The sequence below is a fragment of the Phodopus roborovskii genome, unplaced genomic scaffold (assembly GCF_943737965.1).
Source record: "Phodopus roborovskii unplaced genomic scaffold, PHOROB, whole genome shotgun sequence".
NCBI classification, from domain to species: Eukaryota; Metazoa; Chordata; class Mammalia; order Rodentia; family Cricetidae; genus Phodopus; species Phodopus roborovskii.
The window spans coordinates 34,645,983-34,673,462 of NW_026125281.1; the positions used below are offsets into that span (position 1 = coordinate 34,645,983).

At 43.4% G+C, this 27,480-nt stretch overlaps 1 protein-coding gene across 1 annotated transcript in view; it reads left to right on the forward strand.

Annotated features, from left to right (window-relative positions):
• Positions 1–914: 914 nt before the first annotated feature.
• Positions 915–27,480, forward strand: part of Fat3 (FAT atypical cadherin 3) — a 553,599-nt gene continuing 527,033 nt past the window's right edge. The window contains exon 1 of the mRNA XM_051198808.1: positions 915–1,487. The gene's annotated coding sequence lies outside the window, so the exon portion shown is untranslated. The remainder of the gene's footprint in view (positions 1,488–27,480) is intronic.

A 27,480-nucleotide genomic window follows, 5' to 3' on the forward strand; every position in this document is an offset into this window, starting at 1 on the left:
AGAAAGCCAAGAGGCTTTCAAGGGGAACTTCCCAACTACTAAGAGTGGAGGGCATTGTAGAGCACCCAGGCCACAGGCCTGGAAGCTGAAGACCAGGAAGGTAAATTCTATGAAGGCCACAAAGGGTGTAACTGAGCACAAAGACTTCTGGCCACTACACATCTTGCTCCCCAAAGAGAAATTCAGCGGTCAAAATAAAAAGTGATTTTCTCCACATAGCAGATCTGTAGGCCTGGCCACACCTCGGTTGGTGTTAGTGCTCTGTCCCAGGGTCCTGGAGAAGCTTCCTGGGAGAGGGCACTCCAGGCACCTCCTCAGGGTGAGTGCCTGCTTTACCCACATTGGAGTGGGTTCTGGGGCTTGGAGCAAAGGTTGATGGGCTAGCTCTACTGTAGCCATGGGTAGTAGGATGGGGTGCAGGCAGTATTTGCCAGGAATCCTTTGTCTAGTGAGGGTGATACAGAAGTTATAGGAACTAAAGAACCACCAGTTGGCATTGCAAATAACCTAGCTCCCTGGGGAACATTCACTCATCCCCATTCTGAATTTCTCCATATCCCACAGTGTTTCAGATGGGGTGGAGTGATGAGTCATGCTACTCTTTAGTAGGATTCCCTCCCCCACAAAGGTGATCCGGGGACCTGAACTGAGTGGGAAAGTATTGAGTTCAATGTAGGCCCCAAGAGGTACAACATTTTTAGTTTGGCTTACTGAGCTTCCAACTGGCCTGAGGAGCTTTATCCTGCCTCAGTTTCCTCATCTGTTCCAGAGAAGTCTAATGCACTCTAGTCAGCGGGATGCAGCGCCAGCCAGGCAGATTGAGTGTAATGCGTGCGCGCTCGCTCTGAAAACGGCTACTGCCTCTGCACCGCACTTAGTGCGTTCGTTCTTCCAGCCCAGCTAGGGGTGGAGGACGCCTTGGCTCTAAAATTAGTCCAGCTTCCAGGCGAGGCGCCCAGAGCGTCCTGCTGCCGGCCGCCGCGTCTCCCCGGACCCCTCCCGCGCCTCTCGTCTTCGCGTGGCGCTCGGAGATCACTGGTCGTCCCCCACGAGGACGCAGCTCTGCGGGGAGGGAGGAGGAGACAGCGAATCTGGGGGCTTGGCAGTGCGGCGGCGGCAGCGATGGGGAACCCGGAGCAGCTCCTCGACTACCAGTAGTGGTGCAAGCTGCCGCGAGCAGAGGCGAGAACCGCTCTTCCCGGCAGGCTGCGCTGTGATCTGGGCTGCGCCTTGGGACCTCGCTCCCGGTCCCCCTCCTCCCGCCGCCATCCTCCTCTGACTCCCCTCCTCCGCCCGCCAACCCGCAGCGGTGGCGGCGTCCTGAGCGCCAAGCCCCGGAGCGCCTCCGCTCGCCGCCCCAGCCTCAGCCGGGAGCACGCGGCGAGCACTGCGGCGGAGGCAGCGGTGTGCCCAGCTCGCCCTAGGCCGGAGAAGAAGACCACGGAGGACGCATCTGGTGCAGGAGAGCATCGCCGGACGAGGCAAAGGTGCGTGAGGATTTTTAACGTGCTTATTTGGATGCATGGTGCACCGGCTGGAGCGCACCTTTTTCAGCACAGCCCCAGCAACCAGGTTACAGAGAGGCTGTGATGGGGGGCTCCGGCAAGCCAGAGACGTCAGAAAGCGTGGGGGAAACTTTTCACCTTGTAAAGTTCCTGCCTGGGTGCCGCTAGGAGCTGTGGTCATTACCGCCACCAGCTTAGAACCCTGAGAGACTCAGCCCTGCGGCAGGAGCCAGGGGATGGGTACCCGAGTTGGCTAAGTTTAGAGCTAGGGATAAAAAAGAACAGCGGGCTTGAGGGTCTGCATGCTTGCAAGCTGCTCTGGGTCCTTGCTGAGCTGTGGCGGCTGGCTGCAGGTGGATTTGATCAGGCTGCTCGGCCGCTTGGTAGCTGGTGCTTGCAGCATTCAATGGGAAGGCGCAGATGCCAATGGATGCACTTCCAGGGCCCAGAGGCGCAAGTTGGGTGCTTGCTAGAAGAGGCTAATCGCAGAGCAGAGAACCCAGCCTCCACTTCCACGGTGCAGGAACGGTAGCCCAGACTGTTCGCCGGTCCTCTCCCGGCTTCAGAGTCTTGTCGGATTGTGAAAGGTACCGAATGACAGCCGACTTCGTAATGATACGACAGTTTGACCGAGTAGGCAGGAGATGATCCCTGTTGTTTTGACGGGAAAGAAAAAAAAAAAAAAAAGACCCACTTGCTTTGGGAGAAAGCATGATTTTTGGCGGGCGGGAGGACTGGCTTTGCTGTTTGAAAGGAGAATAGCGCGAGTCTGACCATCCCACGGATGCCGAAGGGCCCTTGCAGCACCGTGTGGGCATGTTGGAGGCGCACTGTTTCGCTCGCTCTCAGAGTCCTTCTGGGAGGTACTGAGAGGTACTGTCGGTTCGCCAGAGTGCAGTTGGGGATCTTAGGGAGCTGGCTGGAGGTGGCTGAGGGGGCCTGGATGGATTCTCGTGGCGCTCAGTGAGCAATAGGACTTGGCCAGCTGGGGTCGCTGAGCTAAAATGCATCAGGCCGGGCTGACGAGAGGTGGCGATCCTGGGTATTTTTAGCAGTATTCCGCGTTCACCGTTTCTCTCCCTAGCCGACTTTTGTCGCGTGTATTTCTAAAATGTTTAAGCTCTGACCAAGATTAGACTTTGCGGAAAGCAACTCGTTGCTTTTCTGGGCCCTTCTCTTGCGTGCTGTGGGATGCAGAGTGCCGGGTATCCCCGGCGCGGTAAGGTTCATCTCCTGGCTCCAGCTACAGGAAAGGGGGCGCTCCTGGGTGCGCGTGCTGGCGCTGTCGCCCACCTTGACTTACAATAAAGAGCAATGCCCGCCATGGGGTTGTCCACAAATAGACGAGAAGGTAGGAGTAGGCTGAAGATAGTGAAGTCACCCTGGAGGCTGGGAGTCTCCCAAAAGCGAGAAGCGTTGGCATGCGGGAGCGAGGTCAGCCAGTGTCGCGAGCCTCCCTTGGGGAGCTCCACTTCGCCGCCTCGTGCGCTCGGGACCTGGATTTTGCTTGGGGTATTCCCGAACCCACTACACAGCGGCACAAGGGAGGACCACTGAACCAGGCGAAGGATGGGAGAGTCTTTCTCAGCTTTCCCCTCTTCCCCGCCCCCAGACTCCGGCGCGTTTGCTTCCAAGTTGGATCCCACTTCCATTTACAAGTGTCAGACAAACCGCGCCAAGCACCCGCTCTCTCCGACTCAGCCAGATGGGGGAGGGAGCAGGGCGGGAGCCATGAGCCCACCAGGGTCGGCTCCTGCAGGGCAGTCCTGAGTGGTTTCCTAGCTTTTAGGCCTTGATGTTTAAAAGGTATGTAGAAGAACACTGCAAAGCCCACAGCACTGGTGGACACCCTCGTCCTAGCCTTTTATCCTCCTTCCACCGACACATTAATTTTCTGGCCCGACGCTGGTCTTTTCAAAGGCGAGTTTGGGCGGTAGGAGGAGGGGCGGGGAGCTGGCCGCCAGTCCACCTCGGTGGCTTTGAGCTCCTGGCTTTGTTGCCAGGATTTGATTGCGCACGGGCTGAGTTAAAATAAATGTAGAAAGACAAAAACAGGCCAGACTTACTGCAGGCGAAGCTGCCTTGATTCGGGAGATGGAAAGGGTGAACTGCCATCTAGGAATTGAGGACCCAGAGGCCACCGTTTCTGCTTGGATGGAGAGAGCCTAGGTTCCCTTGCTGCTGCAGGCTCCCAACTCTGGATTATCCAATGCTTGAGCGGGTACTGGGTTAGCTGTGGGGGAGGGGCTCAGTATGATGTACAGATTGAATCTCAACCAGAAAGAAAGGGAAGAGATAGGAGAGAGAGGAGAGAGAAGAGACTGAGAAATAAAGATGATATGCGCTCCTTAAAAATTCTGGTCATTGCTTCTACTCTCCACCCCAAGCCCATTCCTTCTTATTTCAAAATTGGACAGTTGCACAGGAAGAACTTAAAAAAAATACGCAAGTAAAACAGGGTTCCAAAAGACAAAGAGTTTTGTTTTTTAATGCACAATAACTTCTGCTTTATGATGTTTATGCAGTAGGGTTGGTGTGGGCGAGGGACTCAATTGTTATCTTTCTTAATATTGTATAAGAAGAAAAGTTATCTTCCAGAATTTAACCAAGTAACTAAAAGCTATTCGATCAAGAGTCCCCTTTGTTGTCTGTGTAACTCGGACAATGAACCATGTTGGAGTCGTTTTCTGAGCACTTTGAGCTGGGAAGTAGAAAGTTCCCAGAACTGTCCATGCTATAACGTCTTCCTATCTGAGCCACACAGAACTCCGCGTGAGAGACAGCTGGCTAGGAGAGCAGAAATTGGTCAGCTGCTGAGCTGGTCCCATCTCTCATCACTGCAGGATTTTCGCAGCCAGTATTTGTTGACCAGTGACTGCCTCCCCCATTTGCAATTTTTATTTATTCTAGTTCCTGGCAGAGACATTTTGGGCATTTTTAAATAGTCAGAACCCAGTCAGTCTGTTAAGTAGCAATTAAATTTGTGCTGAGCTACTAAGAAATGAAACTAGTAGCAATAAATGGGGATGAGGTGGGGGGTGCCCACTGACCTGTGTGTTACGTGGGTATTTTGCTAGCTCACAGCTTTTTGTAAAGCAGGGCTTATTCTGACTGCTCACATAAGAACAGTGGCGGGTTGTGTTATCATTCCTGCATTCTTCCCATGCAGGGGGAAGGCCTGCTCCAATCTAGATAATGAGTTATGTCAAATGGAAAGAAATAAGCAACTGCCATCGAGAAGGGGTATTGAATCATAACAGGCAAGTCGGAGGGTGATCTGTTAAGGGCTGTGTTGTTGGTCCTCACAGACCAACAATCTAGTGTTTTGTTTTGATATTATTATTTTTCTTAGGTCTGGTGAGTCTCTGTATCTTGCGTCTGTCCAGGTGACTGTTGGATAAGAGGGGAACCACACTACTGGGAGATGTCTGGTGTTTCCCTCTTGAGTTACCTCTAGTGTTTTCCTGCATTGAGAGCATTGGATATGGTTCCTGTCCTGGGCTCTGGTGGACTTGCTCCTTTCCATTGATTTCTTTGATTGCTCACGTGTTATTGATGAACCTATCTTTGCTGATTGTGGAGACATTAGGATTGGAAAGGCCATTTAAAGGACAGGGACCTGCAGGCTAGAGTTTCAGCACTCAGGTTTTGGAGGCAGGAGGATCAGAAATTCATTATTCTAGAGTTCACAGTGAGTTCCGGTCTACCAGGCCAACCTGAGCCACAGAAAAGCAAACCAGGTCTCAAAAAGAGGCAGGCTAAGAAACCTAACAGGTTCCTGCCCAGTTTCTCCTGCCACAGATGCATGTGTGCTTACCAGCACAAAAAGAAGGAATGTAGATAGCCTGCTGCCTTTTCCGCTTTTCCTTCCTCCCTGTCATTCATTCCTTTTCTCTTCCTTTTGTCTCTTCCTGTTCTCCTTCACCATTCTTTTTTCTCTCTGTTGGTTACATCCCTATCTGCTTCTTTCTACCCAATTGTGAGAGCTGGGGATGTGAAGACCCACAGTGTGACAGCTCCTATGGGAAGACTGGGGATAAAAAAATAAAAAGGTTTCTCCTGGGTTCCTTTGACTCCACTGGTATTTCAAACTCAATGATTTCTTTGAATATCTTCTCATCTAATAAACTTCCTTTCCATGGACTCCCTTCTCCATTCTTCACAGCAAATATTTTAGAGAAGCTGGCCTTTAAGACAATCAACTTATTGCCACAGATCAAATTTGTTGAGAAGACATTGAGGTCTTCTCTGGTGGCTTGAACTCTTCTGGTTTAGCTTCTAACTGTCAGTTACATGTAAAATAACAAACTACTCATCCTAGAGATTATGTATTGAAGAGGAACTCCCAAGTTAGACTCAATTTAGCCTCTTTCACCTTAGGAATTCTCCCAAGTCAGTGCAAGGAGCAGAGATTTTCTGGTGTGATCATAGGAGATGGAAGAAATGGAAAATGGCTCCCGAGAACACAATAATCAATCTTAAGTTCTGTCTTCAAAGTTCACCCTTCCAGTCAGTGTGCTTATGTCTGTCTGTTTGTTTGTTATTCTCTAAACAATACATCCTGACTACAATCTTCTCACCCTCCACTCCTTTTACCTCTCATACAATACATCCCAACTGTAGTTTCTCCTCCCTCCATTCCATCCCCCCCAACCTACCCCCGCCTCCGTCCTCCAGTTCCACAGCTCCTCTGTTTCCCTTCAGAAAAGGCCAGGCTTCCAAGGATATCAACTAAACGTGGAATAGGCTAGGCACAAATCCTAGTACCAGTAGGAGAAAAAGAGTCCTAAGAGCGGATGAAAGAGTCAGAGACATCCTCCACTCCCTCGTCTAGGAGTCCCACAAAAATACCAACCTAACCATAACATATATGCAGAAGACCTATCGCAGACCAATGCAGGCTCCATGGGCACCTGTCACCTCTTCAGTCTCTGCGAATCCCCATGAGCCCCGCTCAGTTGATTCTATTGTCATAAGCTGATATAGAAACCTTGGAAGATTTCTGAATAAGGCCAAGTATTGCCTTCCCTCGGACAGTGCTCTCTGAAAATACCGCCTTCTTGGACACAAAGGTTATACAGGGGACCTGCATAAATCTTGGATTTGATTTTATGAGTCCTCAAACGTTCATTATTGTAAACCATAGATTCTGTTTAATGAAGGAACATATTAACCATTGCTTCTAGGTGTGGTTTTGTTTTTCATTATGCAAAGTCATGTGGACTCTAAGGTAATTAGATTTTCATTTGTTTTATTGGTTTGTTTTTATTTTTATTTTAGCCTTTCATTTGTTTCTGCTTAATCTTTCACTGTTGCTTGTATCATCCAAACACCCTTCTGTTTTTAAGAAAGACCCTGTTATGTGGCCTGGAATTCATATGTAGCCAGACTGACTTCAAACTGAGGGTATCCCTCCTTCTAATTACAAGTGCTAGGATTAAAGGCTAATACCACCGTGCCCAGAATCCATTTATTTTACATTATTTTCCGCAATATTTACTATTCTGTATATACAGCGAAACCCTAGAAAAACCAAAATAGAGAAACAACAACAAAACAATCTGACTAAAGAAATCTAGGTGAGAAACTATTTTTACCAGGTTCCCAGTTACACGTCAGAGTCCATGTCCAGCGGTAAGAGTGAGGGATAGTCAGTCCCACTGTATCCATAGTCAAGACGCAGAGAGTACCAAGTGCTTCTGCTCAATAGCTTTGCTCCTTCTCACTCCTTCTGAGACAGGCTTTCTCTGTGGCTTTGGAGCCTGTCCTGGAACTCCTGCTGTAGACCAGGCTGGCTTCAGTCTCACAGAGACCCCCCTGCTTCTACCTCTCAAATGCTGGGACTAAAGGAATGCACCACCAATGCCCAGCAAAATAAGGACATGGCTACTCCTAGACCATGTTTGAAGAGAAGGGGTTTTCTGTTGTTGTTGTTTTGTTTTGTTTTTTAATTAATTTATGTATTATGTATACATCGTTCCTCCTACATGTATCCCTGCAGGCCAGAAGAGGCCACCAGATTTCATTTATGGGTGGTTGTGAGCCACCATGTGAGAGCTGGGGATTCAACTCAGGACCTCTGGAAGAGCAGCCAGTGCTCTTAACCTTTGAGCCACCTCTCCATCCCCTCATTCCCTCTCACTCTTGCTGCTCACATTCAGGATGGGTCTCCCTACTTCACTTAACCTAATTAAGGAAATCCTTCAGAGGCATACCCATAATCTAACCAGATTTATCTAATCCCTCACCGAGACTCCTTCCTAGCTGATCCAGATCCTTCCATGCTGACCACTGAAAGCAACCTTCATTGCTTTGAATACTCATTGCTCCATTGGGAAGGTGGGAGACAGCCATGCATCTGCTGTATAAATCAAAACATATTTGCAATCATTAACTGGGGAGACAAAAGAGCAGCAATTAGCAGAGCCTCCAGTAGGAGGGTGAGTGAATATGAGGTGATTATACATTTTTAGGAGGGGTATAAAGTTTTCTTTCTCAATGAATTTACTCTTTCACAATTTCATATATATTACATATACATATATAGTGAGCTGATCATATTCCCCACCATTTATTTCCTTTTATTAATCTTAATGGAGCCTGAATCTGTAATCTAGTCAGTGGACAGGCTAAAGAGGATGTTGGAATGTTATTTAATAGTCTATGAGGGATTCCAGAATTTATCCAACCCTTTCTCCATTATCCTCTGGTGGTTCTCCACACTGCCAAGTTCAAACAGGACTCGGACTCTGGGGCTTTTGGAACATGTCTGGGAGCCTGGATGCAAGTGTATACAGTGTATTCTGAGCCCTACCTCTCTATATCTGAGACTTATCTAGAGACACACAATGAGCCGTGGCACAGAGAATTCTGAAAGTGTTCTGTGCCTCAGGATTAGTTTGTTGCTTACATTTCAGATGATAGAACAAAACAAATAAATAAAAAACTAAGAAAAGAAAATGGACTGCCATGTGATTCCAATTCCTGAATGGAGAGGGGCTCTCCACGTTTGTTATTTCTGGGAATTTTTATAACAGATGTACATACTATTTCTACTCATCTATCCCTCTTTACTTTTTGCCTGTGTTTCTTTCTTCTTTCTTCTATTATGCTAGAGGTAAGTACCCATGGTAAGGGAGGCATAACCATGGAGACTTAACTAAATGGAGAATTTTGTCTTAAGGATGGCCACCAAATTGCAGTTCAAAGCCTGAGAAAATATGCAAATTTTTAATACCATACAAGGTCAAACAAGAGAGCTCTAGAGCAGCTAAGTGATACTTCATGCTTTGAGATATGCCTGGAATTATCAGTACTACTAAATATCACTAGATTTTACTGAACACATAGAAGCATCTTAAATCCTGCCATAAGTCAGGCATCAAATTCAGGGAAAATGTGATTAAAGACAGTATAAATGTCACAGTTTATGTTTGTTTGTTTTTGTAAACATAAGCTCTTAGGGGTTTTGTTTGCTTTAGAAGTCTAATGAAACTATCTTGGTAGGAGGAGCCTCTTGGACAGTTTGGAAACCCAGAATTCTATTGCAGGTGAGATTCTGATGACTTTTAAAGTATGAGTGTGTAAGTAATATTTTGGACGTCTGAGATCTATATCTAGATGTAGTCTGGGTGTCTGTGATTGACCATCAGTGGAACCTAAGGACGCTAGTGGCTGATGTCCTATGTGGAAAAATCAAGTCAGGTGATTCATGCAGCTCACAGAAGTCAAACAGCAACGTGCTCCCAAGGTCTTCAGCCTCGCTTGGCTCTGGAGAGCCTCACTTCAAAGAAATGTACACAGGAAAGTGGGCCAGATGCACATGGCTGTTGTATGGCTGGGATGATGGAGAGAGGAGGGTCTGATCCATCCCCTCCCTTGAAGTAAAGATGTTCCATAATAGTCATCAGTTGAATCAGAATTCAGAAGTGTAAGGTATCTCCAGTGGGAACCTAATGCCAGTTTGATAGGACTGTAAAAGGACTTCAGAATGTCAATTAAGTGGAAAATATGCCTAGAATTGAATATAATTAAAGAATGTTGAAGTCTGCTGTCCATGTTCATATGCTATACACAATGTTTAATTAGTGAACAGGATCGGGGCTAATTGACAGGGAGGCTTTCATGGAGGACATTTCACTCAGCAAAAGTTTGTTTTCGTTTGGCTCTTCTCAGCTGTTACAGTTTAACCATGTGTCATGTTGTGCTATGACTTTCATGTGTGTTCATGACTTTCATGTTGTATCCATGACTTTCATGTTATGCTCATGATTTTTATGTTGTGTCCATGACTTCTTTGTTGTGTCCATGACTTCCATGTTGTGCTCATGCCTTTCAGTGTGTCCATGACTTTCATGTTGTGTCTATGACTTTCATGTTGTGTCCATGACTTCTTTGTTGTGTCCATGACTTCCATGTTGTGCTCATGTCTTTCAGTGTGTCCATGACTTCTATGTTGTGTCCATGACTTCTATGTTGTGTCCATGACTTCTATGTTGTGTCCATGACTTCTATGTTGTGTCCATGACTTCTTTGTTGTGTCCATGACTTTCATGTTGTGTCCATGACTTCCACATTGTGTTCTCTTATTTCTTCTTTCTCTCTGTCCCCCTTCCTTCTTTCCTCTTTCTTTCTTCCCTCTTTCTTTTACTATCCTTCCCCCTCCCCTTTTGTCTATTTATTTTAACTTTTCAGCAGTTGGAAGTGATTTTCCTTCTCATCCTGGTGGGTACTCTCACTTCACAGGCACAGATGTCCTCCAGCACTATGGGCTCTAGGCACCTCTAGTGCCTCTAAAAAGTGGGGGGGGGGGTTGCAAAGCAAAAAAAAAGAAAAAAGAAAAAAAAAAAGCAGGAGCTTTGGTAGAAATTTTGTTCTAGCAAGTCAGAAGTAATTTGTGGGTATAATTTCATATCTGTAATGACAGGTTCTGTATTATATTTATTTAAGGTATCACTTATATATGGCTTTACATTTTTCTGTGTCCTTTATGTTGTTTGGTTGGGGGTTTATTGGTTCAAATCTCTTTTATTCCTATAGGAGATTGGAAAATTCTTTTTCCTTTATCCTTGTAGGGTATATTTCTTTTTCAGCTGCATTTGATGATCATAAATGCTTGAGCACGTTGCAGTTAGTGAAGAGAAATCCTGGGGATGCTAGTAACAACTGAGTAAAGGAGAAGGTAGCTTTCCAGAGCCTGAGGTCTTCAGTGACTTTCTTACTGTGTAAAAGTTGATGCCCTCTGCACTGGTGTTACTATGAACAGCTAATCCTTAAACAGTTTTGATCTTTCAAGATATATCCTCTAACTAGGGACTGTTTAAAAGTAACTTAGAATTCTATATGTTCTATAGACATAGCAGCCCATTTACAGCCTAGCTGAACTAAGAAAACCTCACACTGTTAGCCAGGCTAATGATATGTACTGGCTCTTCACATCTGCACCATTGTTGGGGAAAGTGTTTTAGAGTGTTCCTATTTTCTGAAGCTATTTTTTCACCTGGCACGTATTAAACTAATGTGATGCCTGACTCTTCAAAACTTATCTTTCTCTTCTGTATGATATTAATCAGTTAGGTAAAAAGAAAGTCATATGTATGTGTGAACCTGCTCAGGAACATGGGGATTTGAAATAACACCGGTTTGTAAGGGCCTAAAATTTTACAAGGAGACAGAAAAGCCTTAGATTCATACTCAGGAGAGGATGACTCCATACAGATAAGGAAACTGGGCAATGTAGATATTTGAACAAGACATGTGAAGTAATATATATCCGATGTTGCCTTGAATTATCCAGTAATTACATCATTGCCTCAGTTTGGAAGAATAGATTGTGTACATGTAATTTTGTGGGTTAATCATTTTATTTCCAAATTATGATCAGTAGTGTACACATTCTGTACAATTTGCACTCTGTATATTTTTGTTACACAGTAAGATTAATAACATATTACACCTTTTCTCTAAAGAGGAAAGAGACAGGGGGAGATGTCAGTATTTATGAGATTTTCTTCCTTCTCAGAGCTCATCAGTGGTTATTATAATAATCAAAGTGAATAAGCCTAGATTGTTTTTATACAATAGCTACATTTTCAAATGTTGAGTATACATCACATTTTTCCAAAGCAAATCATACTTTAAATGTATTCAATTAAGGGACCTCACAGTCTAGAAAAATACATTTTTAAAGTAAAAAATATTTTGTCTCAATCCATCTGTTCCTTAAGTTTAGATTGGGTACATCAGATTTCTTAAAGAGAGGCAAGAGTATATGCATTGTGGAAATATGTTTTATGTATTTTCCTTCAAATATATCAGTGTGGGAAAGAGTTTGACATTTTCCTCTGTACTGCTTTGAGAAAATCATCAGAACGGAGGGCAAATAAAGAAGACAGGAATTAGAAATGGATGTCGTTGTGAATGCCTTTAATCCCAGCTCTTTGATTCTAGGCAGAGGCAGATGGATCTCTATAAATCTGAGGTCAGCCTGGTCTAGGAAGGGAGTTCAAGTCCAGCCAAGGTTATGAAGGGAAACCTTGTCTCCAAAAAGAAAAAAAGAAAGAAAGAAACAACAAAAGACCCTCAAATGTCCACATGGGTTTTGGTATTGAGAAAATATTAAAGTTTTAAAAATTACCTGAAGAGTTGAACCAGGATAATGCATCCCAGGATTACAACTCTGGCCTTGTCAGGTTGCTTGTGAAGAAGTTAAGTAAGGTTGATGCCCATTTCATAGTCTGTGAAAACCCCATGTTGATGTTTTGGAGGTATTTCTCTTTTCATTCTCTTATTCTTTCATAGCTGTTTGTTGATTACTTTGTCCCTTCCCAAGTCCCACGCTCACTGGCCGAAGGCCTGTGCCCTCCAGATGGTGTTGCCTGTGTCTTATCTCCCAAGTCCACCACCATGTCTTGTGGCCACAGGCATTTAATCTGTGTGTCCTCATGAAGGTCATGTCTACACCTCCCAACGTGTGTTCTTGCATCTCTGCACTCAGACTCCATTACATGATCTAAGTGCTGGTTATTTCAGGTTTGGAGTTCATTTAATGCTTCGTTTTGCACATGCATTTTATGGGGCAGAATATTCTACTCACAGTGTCATATCAGCATGGAAAGATCAAGATTTTGGAGAATGCTGGACTTTCAGATTAGGCACAGATGGCTTTGTTATTCCAAAGGCCCTCTATTGCAACTCTCATAGAGGCATTGCTATTCTGCTATCTCTCCTGCATGCAGCAGCATTTTTGGGATTCAGTGGCATCTTCCCAGCCTTTGGATCTATACTCTTATTAGTACAGGACCTTGCCAACATTTGTAGCTGGTGGTTTCTGTTCCTCCAGATCCCACTGCCCTTCAGTCCTAAATAAACACACAAAGTATAAAATGTTTAGTAGGTGGCTCAGCCTTCTTATTGGCTAGCTCTGTCTTAATTATTAATCTACATATCACCACGAGGCTGTGGCTTACCCATAATGCAGCACGTTACTCCTTGGGCAGCATGGCTTCTCTTCCCGGCCTCTCTCTACCTTCCTCTCCCCAGCCTTTTCCTGGTCTGGTAGCCCCAGCTCTGCTCTGCCTGGCTATTGGCCAGTCAGTTGTCTTATTCATCACCCAATAAGAAACCTTATACAGAAGGACATCCCCATCAAACATTTACTATTTAAAGCTGTATCATTGTTTATATTTGATGTGGGCAGTGATTTTGACTTTTACTGTTGAGTACATAAAGCCAGATATTAAAATGCATCCCTGTGAGGTGCTGGTATCCTATTCCACGCAGGATAGATGTGTGAAGTCCACATTTTGTACTCCGTTCTTGTAGACTGGTCAGTTAAGATGATGATGCTTCCTTGAACGTTTCCATTCAATGTGATGAAGGCAATGCAGGAGGCAGGTAGATGTGTCTGTGTTTGCTTACCTTTCAAGAGTGTGCCATTGCTTTCAAGAAAGTTCTGATACAAGAACTATCTACCTCACAGTGTGTTTTTCTGGAGCTTGATGTCCAAAAACCAAAAAAAAAAAAAAAAAAAAAAAAAAGAAAAGAAAAAAGCAAAGAAAAAGAAAGATAAAACAGGAATACCTCTTAGAGGCAAGCTCTCTCTATCTCAAGAAACAAAGAATACATAATCAAGAATGCTACCTCAAGGACCCTTCGAGACATTCTAATTAATATTTAAAGAGTATAACACTTGTAAATGCTGTGAATATAACTATTATCACACTAAATTGTTAGTGCCAAGTGTTAGGCTAAACTGCCAAGTGTTAGGACATTTGTACACTGAGAATTAATATCTGCTTCTGACCATTGTGGGAAAGAGAACCCTGTCCATGTTTCTCTGAGCTCATCCATGTAAATGAATCCAACAGTGATGTGGTGGTTAATGTAAAAATCCATCAAAATTCACAGCCTATTACATTATAAATCTTTTCTTTTCAAACATTATACTGTAATGTAGGCATTATCTGACATTCGGACCGTTCATATCAACATGCAAACAGGTGTGTGCCTTGGTAATGTTGTATTATACAAAATGTTCAGTAACTATTCCTTGAATGAATGGGAATTGGAAAAGAACGTCTTTCAGATACTTTGTCATCCTTTGAGCTTAACAAACAAAATCTCATTAACATCAGTTCCAGAAGAGCATGAGAAATATGTAACATTCTTAATTTCTTTTTAAGTGAATTGTGTTTAGTGAGAATTGGCTTGTAGATGCACGGAGCATAATACAGGAAGGTAGCTGTAGGTAAGTTTAGACTCCTGAGTCTTGCTGTGTGTAGCATTTTCTCAGTGCTCAGGTTGGCATTGTAGGTGGGGAGATGGATCTGTTCTTTCTAGAAGGATTTATGGAGTGAGAAGATGGTGAGTTATGACTCTGAAGATCAGCTTTTCACACTCCTGTGCCTCTGGGCTTGGCACGATTGTCTGAGCCTGTGTTTTTCCAGCCATACTCTGTGCGTGTCCATAAGCAGATGAGCATGAGAGAGAGGGCACACAGGGCCTGGTAGAGGCAAATGCCAGTCCCGCTTTTCCCTATTAACTCACAAGGCCTGCTGGGCAACAGCAGGCATTACAGATACTTAATTGTGTGCTAGGTAAACCTGGCACAGCTCCAACATCCTGCTGGAAAAAGAATTACACTAATCAGCTGGGATATACTGCATGTATTGATTAGAGTTGGATTTTTTTAATGGAAAAAAAAAGAAAAAGAAAAATCCTTCTAAATAGTGGGAAAGTAATGGAGAGTAATTAAAAAGGCAGAGCGTTAATTCACAGGTCTTTCCCTGAAAAAGCATTTGAGCTTTTGCCTCCATGCAGATTTCCAGGCATGCGGCACTGGTCTGAGTGCTGAGTCTAAATGGTATGATCAGTGTTACCGGTCAACTGGAAAGAAAATACATGGGTAGGCAGCATCAATGGCTCAGCGGTGACAGATCTGATAGTCACTCCTTGATGGGTTCGCTGGCGGAGGTTTTTGGTTTGTAGCATTTTATTTATTTACTTATTTATTTATTTTTTGTGGTCTTGCTAATAAAAGACAGCTACCCTTAGTGTCTCTGCTCAGAACTGAGTCCCATTAGGTACTGGTGAGGTGGAACTGATTGCTGAAGACAACAGTATGAGTAAGGACCAATTTACGGATACACATTTTTACCTGTTAGTGTCAAGACTGGATCCTAAGGCACACAAAATACTCATCCCATAAGTGAACTGTAACATTTACTCAGAATCTTGGGTAAAGCTGAGCCATGAGCACCATCAACCAGGACTTTGGATAATGCTTATATTGTGGTATAATTTTGAAGTTTAACAGGATTCTAATTTCAACCAAGTCTATTACTGTTGTATTGTACATGCACCCCTTAAAAGCAGGTTTAGTGTGCCAAAATACCTTAACCCCTTACACTGGTTGTAAACATGTAGGTTGTGACCTCCACAGGGCTACCTCATACCTACATGCCAGATACTTGCATTATGATTCCTGACAGTAGCAAAATTATGAAGTAGCAATGAAATAATTTTATGGTTGGAGGTCATCACAACATGAAGAACTGTATTAAAGAGTTGTAGCATTTGGATGGTTGAGAACCATTGTTTTGGGACATGTTTGGGCAGTAACTTAGTGTAATAATGGTTGTCCTGGACATATCTTTGAGAATCAAGTGTTTTCCTTTGGAAGAAAATGCGGTAATTTTATATATAGTCTTTGTCTAGACAGCATGATACTTCAATTTTTCTTACCCACCGGAATCCTCACAGTTTTGTTTCCAAGGGTTTTGAGTAAAACTGATCCACCTAAACTTGCCCCAAGTACATCTGGAGAAATGCCTTTGGTGTTTCAGATGGGTGCTTCAAGCAGAGTGGCTGAGGAGACTGCTTGGTGACTTGGTGTCAGCTAGGATTCTCAAAGATGGGGAAGTACTCATCCCCCATAGCCTCATCTTGTCTGAACAGATGCCTTAAGGTCTGGTGTTGTAGCTTCTGGAAATCAGAGTCCAGGAAGCCTGCACAGGGCTACTGTGCTCTGATTCTATAAGTCACAGGGGATGAGTGAAGAAATGCTGTCTGAAGTTAACTCCTAGGGGCAATTTCACTGCACACCAGATAGCTTGAGAAAAGGAGGGAGGATGTGCCTAAAGAATCTTGAATGGCAGAACAATCTGAAATTCTCTACTTGCCAGCTGGCCCTCTGTTCCTAAGAAATCATAGGAAGCGGGTTCTTGACAATATAGATTAGAGTGTCACATGACTTTACCCCTCTACTGTTTCCACTGCTATTTGCATTTATCAACACCGACTAATATTGATAACAGCCTTCTGTGTGTGTTCTGTAGTCAATCTTCTGAAACTCTCTGGGTTCATATTATCCCTCTCTCTATTGATGGGACACTGCAACACACAGGGGAAAGTAGGCAAAGTCTGCATTCTAATGCTAAGATTTGTAGGTAGCTGTGAGACAAAGAAGTTGTAGTTTTTATGGCCATGTGGTAAGTGATGTGTGGGAAATGACCTGGTTCAAGAAGAGATTCTAACCTGGGTTTTCTGAATTGCGTTTCTAGTAGGTCCTCTGCTTGACTAGAGTTCCAGTAATCCTAGAGAAACAGATGCTCTGTCTAGGCTACAACATCTAAAATACTTGGGGCATGAGTACATGATAAGTGTGGTATGAATTGTGGGGACAAATATTTCTCCAGCTTTCCCAGGGTTACTGAAATTGAACTCAGAATAGGAAACATAAAAATGTATTTAGGCTTTTACATGGCTGGGCAGTCTTCAGAAGTAAAGACCCACAGAACATTCTCTCTTCTCTGTCTCTTTCTCCCTCCCTGCCTTTCCGTTCCTCCCTCTTCTGTCCTTCCCCTCTCCTCCCTCACCCCTCCCTCCCTCTATCTCTTCCTAAGTTAGGATTGATTAAAAATGGACAACTCTGTGGCTTTGTGGCCTCATGGTAGGTAACTGAATCATGGATAACCAGGAAGGCCTGTTCTTCTCTTTCTCTCCCTGTTCCTTTGTTTTGTGTGGCAGGATGCTTCTAAAATGAGGGTCTCAACCTCAGAAAAATCTCTTATGGCCATGTCCTACATGCAAAGCTGGAGAAGTTAGAGTTACAATGCTGAGTTTTGAAGCTAGCTTTGAGGAAGAGGACATGGAGTTTCCATGGCCACCTTGGGAAAGAGAAATCTAATTTCTATGACCTCCTTGGGGGAAAGAAAGAGCAGGAATTTAGAGACCTTACCTTCCAAGACTCTTTTGGTTCCTTCCTTTCCAGACGCTGTCCTTTGGGGTGTTCTGTTCTGAGCCCCAACAATTTTCTAAACTTTGTGTGCACACCGAGGGCAGCTGGAAGCACAGGAGTCCTACAGAGAGCCCCAGGACAGATGTTCTCTCCTGAAAATGACTTTGCCCTTCCAGGGCACGGGACAACACAAAAGGAAATAGGGAGGAAAGGGGGCTGTGACGCACACTGTCTGAGGAGTGTTCTCTGCCTGATAGGTTGACTCTAGACCCATGGGTCTGGCACCGAGCCACTGGATTTCCACTGACTTCCTTGTAGATCCCTGAGGACTGTTTTGTGTAGAAAGCTGAAGATCTGCTGGGTTTTCCTGGGTTTTGATTTGGGTTTTTTGTTTGTTTGACTGATTTGGTTTGTTTTAGTTTAGTTTTGTGTGTGTGTGTATGTGTGTGTGTGTTGTTTTATTTGCCTTCTCAGATGAATGTAAATAAAAAGATGGAAGATTAAAATGTAGAAAATTGCATTAGCCTGAGTAGGGGTCTTATCTGCATAAGAGAATCTTTGAACACAATTATCCTCTGGCTTTGGACCCTGCTTTTTCTGAATTCTTCTTATCTGGTCCAAGGTCATTTCTCAAAGGCTTCCTGTTTCATGGGAGAGGACTTACTGAAATATTAATCCTGTTGCCTGAAGTAGATTCATAATGTCTGGTGAATAATTTGAGGCCCTATCAAAATCACTAAGGTAAAAGTAGCTACTTATGCGTTTGGAAGGGTAGCACAGGGTTTTGAGGACTTTTGTTTGACATAGTGTCAGAAAAAAAAAATAAACACTTTTACATTCTTTGATTTCCTGAAATAATCTTATGTGGGTAAGGTGCATGTCTATGACATTGTGAAGCAGATTAATTTTTTATTTTAATTGCACATTGAATTTGATTCATAGGGTGGGAGAGAAGTAAACAAGTGACATTTTAAGCTTGGAACCATATGTATTTATTTATTTATTTATTTATTTAGCTATCTATTTTAAAAATACCCAGAGCTTGAATATTTCATTGAATGCCTTTGCCATTTGTCACTACCTCTACAATTCCTTATCCCTTTTGTTACCATAACTGTGTGTATGATTTCACCAGTGTATTGACAAGCAGTGGCATTCTTCAAAAGTAGGGGTAAAAGCCTCCACTCTCCCTTGTTAGTATCTAATGATAATAATACTTGCAAGCACAGCCCTTAGAATAAAGTAGACAAAACAAAAACAAACCCTGAATGTGATGGAAAGCTTTTGCATGATTACACAAAACAGCCTCAGGCTGCAACAGATACACTGGGAGTGAGTTTGGCTCATCTTATTGACATATTGGCTTGTCTGTTGTGAGTAGACATGCATTATCCTTGGCTCAAATAACATACATCAGTTGGCAACTTACCTGGAAACATCCTTGAAAGTTAGTGTTGCCGTTCCTTTCCGTTGATCTTGTTCACGGAATGGCTCAGTAGGTCTTTGCAAATGGAAGTGCAGTCCATTTTATACACATATCCACCCAGACCTACTGCTGTTATATTTACTTCGGAAGGCAGTTTTGCTTAAAGTCACAACAAAATAAAGAAGTGTTAGAGACAGACAGCATTGCTGTTTCAAGCTCTATGCTTTGTGGCATCTCATTGCCATGCAAATGAGATGCAGGAGGTCATCCCTCTAGCAGTTGCTCTAACCCTGGTGTCTACTTGGTATTCCTTGGCCAGACTTACTAAGCATACATTATGGAGCAATCCCGGATATTTAACTCTTTGTTAGCTTTGGATTGGCTTTGTGAAGTTGCTGCATTTCACAGCATTTTGATGTTTTCTTCTCAAGAACCTCATCTCAACACTCTTGTATAGAAAATAGAAAGCCCATACTTCCAAGACACAATTATTTGTGCTTGGTAAAGACGGGATTGCAGAAGTTCATTTGGGAATTTCCTTTTACTGCATCAAGTATTTAAATCATTATTTCATAATGTAATTCTAGGTCAGTATATTATTTATTCACATCCACAATACTTTTGTAGAAAACTGTTCCTATGCTGGCAAAAAGTCTCAAAATTACTTAAATCGCATGGTCTGGAATTGAACCTGGGTTTCTCTTGATTTGGCACGAGTATTAAGAATAGTAAGTGAGATGCTGTGACATCTAATTTCAGTTCAGTGAGAACTAGTTGCTTGCACTGAGTTCAGGTTATTGTTGGGGCTTTATCTGATTGATTAGTTACAGTATTTGTTCGTGGATATTTATTTTTGCTGGTATATTCGGTATCTTTGGCTTTGTTGTTGTTTTTTCTTCATAATGCAGGAAACTGACTCTGGACCCTTGTGCATCTGAGGGAAGCACTTGGCCACTGAGCTGTATCCCCAGTTCTAATGGGTGTGTTCTTTAAAAGCTTCACCCACATTCTATTGTAATTGACCTTGAATGCACCTTCCCCAGCTTGAAAAACTGCCCTGTTTGAGATAGTCAACTTGTAGTAATTAGCATTATTTCAGTAGTGAACTTCATTTGTACACCCACAGACATGGAGCTGTCTAGATTCTCAGCTTTCATGAGTATTGTGCCTAGAGCAAAACATGTACCAGCCAAGAAAATTTAGGACCAAGAATGTCTCTTCAACATGAAGAAGAAAAGGGACCACATTGATTGCAGGGGTGATTTGTTAACACAGAATTCCAGCATGAGCATTTGACTTCCTCCTCAAGAGTTAGGAAGACATGTGTGCATTATGCATTGAAATATACACAAAGTCCTTTTAGAATGCTATGCTTGGCTTTTATACATCTTACTAAACGTGTCTTAGCTGAGTGTCCACTGGTGATGATGAAATGCTCAGGTAGCTGATAAAGACAGGTCATCTTGAATTCTGCTGAGAGAGGCATCACTCCACAGTTTCAATGAAGGGCATTAGAAACTGACTAGTGATTAAAGTGGTGGGACACTATTTAAAAGAGCTACGAAAGTATAACCTTTGAAGTAAAGGTTTAAAAGCACCATTTATAGTGACTCCCCAAATCTACCCTGCCTTTTACTGACTCACTCTACATAGAGTAGAATACCACTATTCTACATGGGCACCTTGCTAGGTGTTGGAAGGGTCTAGGAGATCAACAAAGCAATTGCTCTCAAGAGACTTAAATTCTAGGGAATGAGATAAAACATACAGATAACCATCAAGAATTCAAAGGACAGGGGGACACTTGTGCTTCAGCCACACTGGACCTGTCTCAGTAGGGGAACAAGTGATTAGAGACTCAGGTTTGGTCTGCCTTGGTAGATCTGTAATGAATCTCAGATGCACACAGGAGGCTGAGGCAGAAATGAGGAGTTTGAGACCAGCCTGGGCTATAGAATGAAACTTCCTCAAAACGAGCTGTCAAATGAACAACAACAACAACAAACCCCTAAGAGTTGGAAAGTAAAGGACTGGCCTTTGCAAGCATAAGGACCTGAGTGGGAAGCCAGAACCCATGGGAAAACAAAACCAAGGGATCATGATACACACTTATATTGTCAATAGAAGTGAGGACAAGTGGATCCCGGTGACTTGTTGGACAGCCAGTCTAGTCTAAGCAGCAAGCTCCAGGTCTCAGTGAAAGACTCCCAAAAAGCAAGTTAGACAGTCCCCGAGGAATAACAATGAAGGATGATGTCATTTCTGCGTGTCCACAAAGGAGGGGGGGCATGAAAGGAAAGCATATTAATTTTGTATTTTCTAGATAAAGACAAGCAATATGTCCAGGTTTTTCTTTTTCTTTTTGTCTCCTTATCGTGAACAAATATTTTCCTTACGAGCAGTGGTTCTTAACTTTCCTAATGTGGCAACCTTTTAATAAAGTTCCTCATGTTGTGGTAGCCCCAGACTTCATAATTGTAATTTTGCTACTGATATGAATTATAATATATATGTAATATAAATATCTAATATGCAGAATATCTGACCCCTGTAAGGGGTCATGAACTACATGTTCTAAAGAATAACCGCTGCTCTGAAGAAAAAATTATTTTTCAGTAGTGAACACGGTGTATGAGTTTTAATTTTGAATTCACGAGACAGTGTTAAAAGTTTAAACCCTGAAGAGAGATGTCTATTCAAGCTATATATTCTCCTGATCCTGGCAGTCCCCTCTTTCCTCTGGTCCCACTCTGCCTCCCCTCTGATGCTGACACACGGGCTGTCAGACTAGAGTCCACCAACCATGCTTAAATGAAAAGAGACAAAGTCCAGAGTCCAAGGTAGCTAAAATGAGTCAAAGTATGCATCCCATCCTTCTCCGGTGTCCTTGTTTCCATGACCACAAATGACTCCACTGGATGTGTTCTGGCTAGGTGAATTATAACAGCCACAGGGTTTCATTTGGGGCATTGGGGGTAAGTTCAAAAAATGCATTTGCTTAGAGTTAGATGGAAATGTTCTTTGCAGAAGGCTTGTTTAAAAAAAAAAGTCTTGCTTTATTTTTTAGGAAATTGTCTTTTTCCTAAATAGGAAACTTCAGAAAAAATAGTAGGCTAAGCATTTTGCATGTCACTTGGCTTATGGTAGAAGCCTGCTGCTTTGTTTCAAAGAACACTGGTTAGCAAGATCTCTCATGCTCTCTGTTGTCAGGGATGTTAGCAAATGCAAACCGAAAGGCTTCTTCCTGGGCCCTCATCCCACTAATGCAGTAAAATGCTACCAGATGGACTAAAGCAGGAGCTGCAACAGGCACTTGAGCTGAACTTTATATCCTGATTCCAAACCATGGAATATTCATTGTGAGTCGATTTTAGACAGTAGAACCAAACGTTATTAAAATGCCTTAAAATAGGAAGCCTAACCCATGTGACTACTCACTGTGTTCAGGATACAGGAAGGACCATGACTCTGGGCTGCCATCCCAAAACTGTCCTTGCACAGGCTCAGCTGAAATATTTCTCCCAGCCTCAGAACTCCCCGCTGTCCCGTAGAGTTAGGATCAAGCGACCTCTGAAAGATTTGATTTCCTTTTCTTCATCATAATATTGTATTGATTATTTGGGAGTTTCACAGTATGCACCCTAATTATATTCATTTCTCAGCCTTCCAAGTTTCATTCTCTCCTCACTTGTGACTGTCCCAGAAAATGAAGAGAAGAAAATAAAAAGAAGAAGAAAAATATACTAAATCCAGTTAGTGTTCCCTATGTACTCAATGAAGCATGCTCAATCTTCCACTGGGCGGCCCCTTAAAGAAGACTGAGTCCTTTCCCTCCTCTAAATCATTTCGAGAAGCCATCAACTTGTAAGAGCTACCTTTCAGGATCTCTATCACAATTTTTGACAATTCTTATCAATAGCTTCCTGTCTACACTTTCTTTCTTTTGTGGGCGATGAGGTTGGGACACAGGGGTTTTCTTTTTAAAAAAAATATTTATTATTTTTTCTTATTTTACATATAGATCCCAGTTCCCTCTCCCTCCCTCCCATGCCTGCCAACCCCCCTCCCACCTCATTCCCCCCTACTCCACAGGGAGGGTGATGTCTTCCAGGATGGATCTAAATCTGTCAAGTCATTTGGAGTAGGGTCTAGGCCCTCCCTCTTGCCTCTAGGTTAAGGGAGTATCCCTCCATGGGGAAAGTGCTCCCAAAGTCCTTTTCTGCACAGGGATACATCCTGGTTCCACTGTCAGAGGTCCCTTAGACTGCCCAGGCCTTCTAACTGAGACCCATGTTCAGGGGGTCTGAGTCAGCCAATGCTGGATTCCCAGCTATCAGTCTTGTTCAGAGCAGCTGTCTCTGTGGGTTTCTGTAGCCTGGTCTTGACCCCTTTTCTTATCACTCTTCCCCAGAGAGGGCTTTTCAAAGAAACCTTCTCCATCTCTCATTCTCAACCTTGAGTCGGCAGTCATCAATACAAGAAGCTCCCTTGCCCTTACCGTAAATGACAGCGAGCAGATCATGAACTTCCACACAATTTCCAGACACAGCCCGAACCATGGACATCCAAATGGCCTCCTGTGTCAGCACAAACCACAGACATGATCATGGTGTGCATTACACACACGCGTGCGTGCACGCGCGCGCACACACACGTACGTGAATGTGGTGCCTACAGAGGCATCACATCCCATGCTTGTAGTCTGTCAAGTGTTCGAAGGCTGAGTCACCTAGAAAAAGGCAACCTCAGTAGATTTATCTGCACCATATTGTCCCAATTTGCCTGTGGGATGTCCTTTGCTTAGATCTAGTCTTGTTCCATAAAGGGCTCTAAGAATGGGTTTTCTGGTGACTAAATCAAAGTCCAGGAGAAATGTTTAGTACTTGCTTGGCAACACGAATCAGCCACCCAGCAGCTCAGCTTGACTTAAGAGTCAGTACAATGTGTCTGTGCTTGGGCCCTGAAGACAGTTCAGGACTTTTCAAATTTTAGTAGGTACCCGTTACTCGCACAGGTTGTTGGAATGGCGATTCTCCTTACAATCTCATTTAATAGGGTCAGGATAGAGTTCGAAGAGTGTGTATTCTAAAGGCTCTGCTGAGCAGCCCTGCTGCTCCTCCAAGGCCTCCTTTCGGAAATCGTGCTAATGGCTGTAGAGGAGAGCTGGCACGCATTTCCTTTAAGGAGCCAGAGAAAAACGTGTAGGCGTTGTTCGCCATTCTGTCTTAATTACTAATACTTAACTTTGCCTCTGTAGCTTGAAAGCAGCCACAGGTGAATACAGAAGTGAAGGATATGGCTGTATTTCAATTAACTTGATTTGCAAATCTTGCCCATTTCTTAGTTGGTCTAAATGATAAAAACCTGGAGTCAGGTACAGAGGAAAATGCTGAGAGCTCAGAGAGAAGAACAAGTGAGTCACAGCCACACTTTACCTCCTTAGCCTCTCGGCAGACCAGAAAGCAAGTTCCTGTTTCTTCCTGCTCATATCCTCTCTCCGCTCTCACTTCCTGTTTCCGCCCAGCCATGTCACTTCCTGTCTATCTGTGCAGACCTCCACATGTTTATGGTTAGCTGGTGGCAAGCTCCAGTCTCTGATATTCAGACAGGCTTTATTTGTACAAGCAAGATGTCACCACAGCCATTGACCTGTTCGGACAGCAAATTTTGCAGCATCTGCCTAAGGGAGAGAAAACGTGAACCTTGGGGACAGGAGTTGGGGGAAAACGAATCGTAAGAAGAGGGCAGGAGAGCAATGTGGGTGATGGGGGGAGGTCAAGGGGAGCAGATTTTCAGTGAAAGTGGGATGATAGGCAACTCTCAGCAAGTCAGTCCCATCGCATGGTGATGACAGGCACGGGAGTGGGTGATGCCTAGGGTGACAGTTGAATCTGGCAGTTGGAGAATTGGCATTTACTGAGCAGTCTCCATGAACTGGTAGGAATAAACAGCCTTTTCAAGGATCAGGGCTGGGGTGGACTAGAAAATCTGCAGTGTGCTGCAAAGACAGAGCTGGTGGGGATGACCCCACAAGGAATGTGCAGGACAGGAGAGGAGGAGGCAAAAGCAAGGGAGATCTCAACTGGCTATGAATAAACAGGGCGGACTGAAGAAACTTGTGGAGCAAAGCAGAGGTCCGGTGGGAATTGAGTCTGCACGGGCACAATGAGCATGGAGAAAGACTCTGCACAGGCATGGTGGACACAGATACAGGTGGTGGAGGCTTCAGGAGGGGGCTGTCTGGGAATTTAGGGTACAGCATAAGCCCTTGAATGAGATACTAGGATTCTGGCCCATCTTTCCATTCCCCAGCCTCTATGGAACAAGCAGGCAGTGTGCTATAGCTACTACCATCACGAATCCCAAAGTAATGTAATGATAGGAGTAATAGCTTTGAAACCTCTAGAACCCTGTGATGGGAGATGTCATTCTGTATATATGTTTCTCATACTGGTAAATGAATAAAGCACTGTTGGCCAATAGGAAAGGAAGATAGGAGACAAGGAGGAAAGAGGAAGTAGTAAGGAGGAGTCAAGATGGAGAGACTGGGGAGACAAGACGCCAGCGGGCTCTCCGGTAAGAGCACGTGGAAATATGTAGATTAACAACAATTGGTTAATACTTAAGACAGAGCTAGCCGATAAGAAACAAGTACCTGGCCAACAGCATTATATCTAATACAGAGTCTCAGTGTGTTATTTGGGGCAGGCACGGTGGCGGGACCAGACCAGAGGCGGGAGGAAAAACCTTACAACCTTGAGCCAAAATCTGATCGCCTAAGGTGTTTGTCACCGTGATGGGAGTGGTCATTACTGTTGATTTTACTCAGAAGATCTCGGGGGAACTTTTCCTAAGTCCATGAGAACCGAAGAGTTCCAGAAAAGAAAGACGAGGAGTTACTCAGAGAGTGACTAGAATGGAAGGGGAACATTTACCAGTGCATTGTCACTGGTGTTAGAGCTCTGGGAGAAGGAGAACAGTCCTGCAAGGAAGAGTTGGAGATGTTTAAAGAAGGATTAAGTTCTATGAAGGATGTTGGGATTCCTTATGATTTCAGAGACGCGGTAGTTCAAGAGTTGCTTAAGGCCTAGATGTGACCTGGACTTCTGAAGTAAGGTTCGGGTGAGTGGGTTGTGTCCGTAGACTCAGGTAAGTGTGCTGTATGGTTAGGCAGAGGTGATCTTGAAGCCTCTTAAAAGGACCTCAGGAATCCAGGTTGCTCCTGCCTCATCAAGAAGAACCATGCCTCTACCTTCCTCAACCTACCGCATCTTCTCTTTGTGTTTTGATGTGACTTTTGTTTTCTTCCACCCCGGCCTCATGTGACGCATTGCTTCTGTGGCTGTTTAAGTAATTTGCAATGTATTTCTACTCTGATTTTTCCACCTGACAAAAACATAAAATTTCCAGACAAGTCAGAATATGTCCATGTTCGTGACTTGACTTCTGTGACCACCGTTTCCAAATCCAAATGGGAAAATGTTTTCCAACTTCCTCTAAAAGAGAGGGAAGGAAGGAAAGAAGAGCAAGAATGAGAGAGCTTGTGTTTGTGTGTGTGTGTGTGTGTGTGTGTGTGTGTGTGTGTGTGTGTGTAAGAGAGAGAGAGAGAGAGAGAGAGAGAGATCTTTAAGGGAGCTGGCATTTCAAAAAGTTTGAACTTCTCCTTTAGTCTTACCTCTTATAACAAATTATCTTATAAAAATTACTCAGACTCACTTGCATAAAAAGTATTTAGAGCCTGGCAAAGTGGTAAACATCTTCACCCTAGCGCTCAGGAGGCCAAGCTAGAAGGATCTCCAATTTGAGGTAACACTGAGCTACACCACAATCCTGTGTCAATGGAAACACTTCCAAGTCCATGCAGAAAATAATTTTAGCGATTTCAATATGAATAGTATTTAAATAGAAATGGAAGGTTTTTAAACAAATGCTTAGAATGTTCCTACCTCTCATATATAAATCCAGAAAAGAATTAAATCACTAGTTTGATGCTTTGAAGTTATTGTGAGAACCATGGGGGCATGCCCACATGTTGGCATACACAAAGGCATTAATGTATCCTTAAAATATAGTCAGAAAACACAAAAACTGACAAATAGGATTATGTCAAACCAAAAAATAAGTAACTGTAGAGCAAACAAAGTAATCAAAAGAGCTAAGACAAAACACAGAGTGAAAGAATATTCTGGAAAGAACATATATAACTCAGCATCTAGTATATAGAAGGCAATATCAAAAACCAAAAAAAAAAAAAAAAAAAAAAAAACTTAATTAAAAACGTTTTAAAGTTGGAATAGAAGTAATTGTGAAAGATGCTGTTTCCCTTATTTTTTCCTCTGGGTGTTTGTCATTCAACTGAAAATTGAAAATGAAATATACAGAAAAATAAATGGAGCTAGAAACATTCATTCTGAGAGGAAGAGAGGAGGAGAGAAAGAAAGAATAAGAGAGAGGAAGGGAGAGAGAACAAGCTCCCAGACCCAGAAAGTCAAACATTTTGTGTTTTCTGTTATGTGTGGAACTTAGCTTTTAAAATATAAATATGTGTGTTTCATTTAGAATATCCACAGATGATGGGTAGGCAGTGAAGAGTGAAAGGAAGAGCGACTATTCCAAAGAAGGGGAAATAGAGCATAGCGTTATAAAGGGATAAAGGAGAAATTAGAATAGGAAGATCAAATGCTGAGAGGTATAGGATACCTCCCTGATAGAGAAAGAAATGTAGAGAGCAGTAACTAGTCCTAAAGGCCTCGTGAAAAGTCATATGAAAACCTACTTCTTAAAATATATGCATATATGAAAAGAATTTA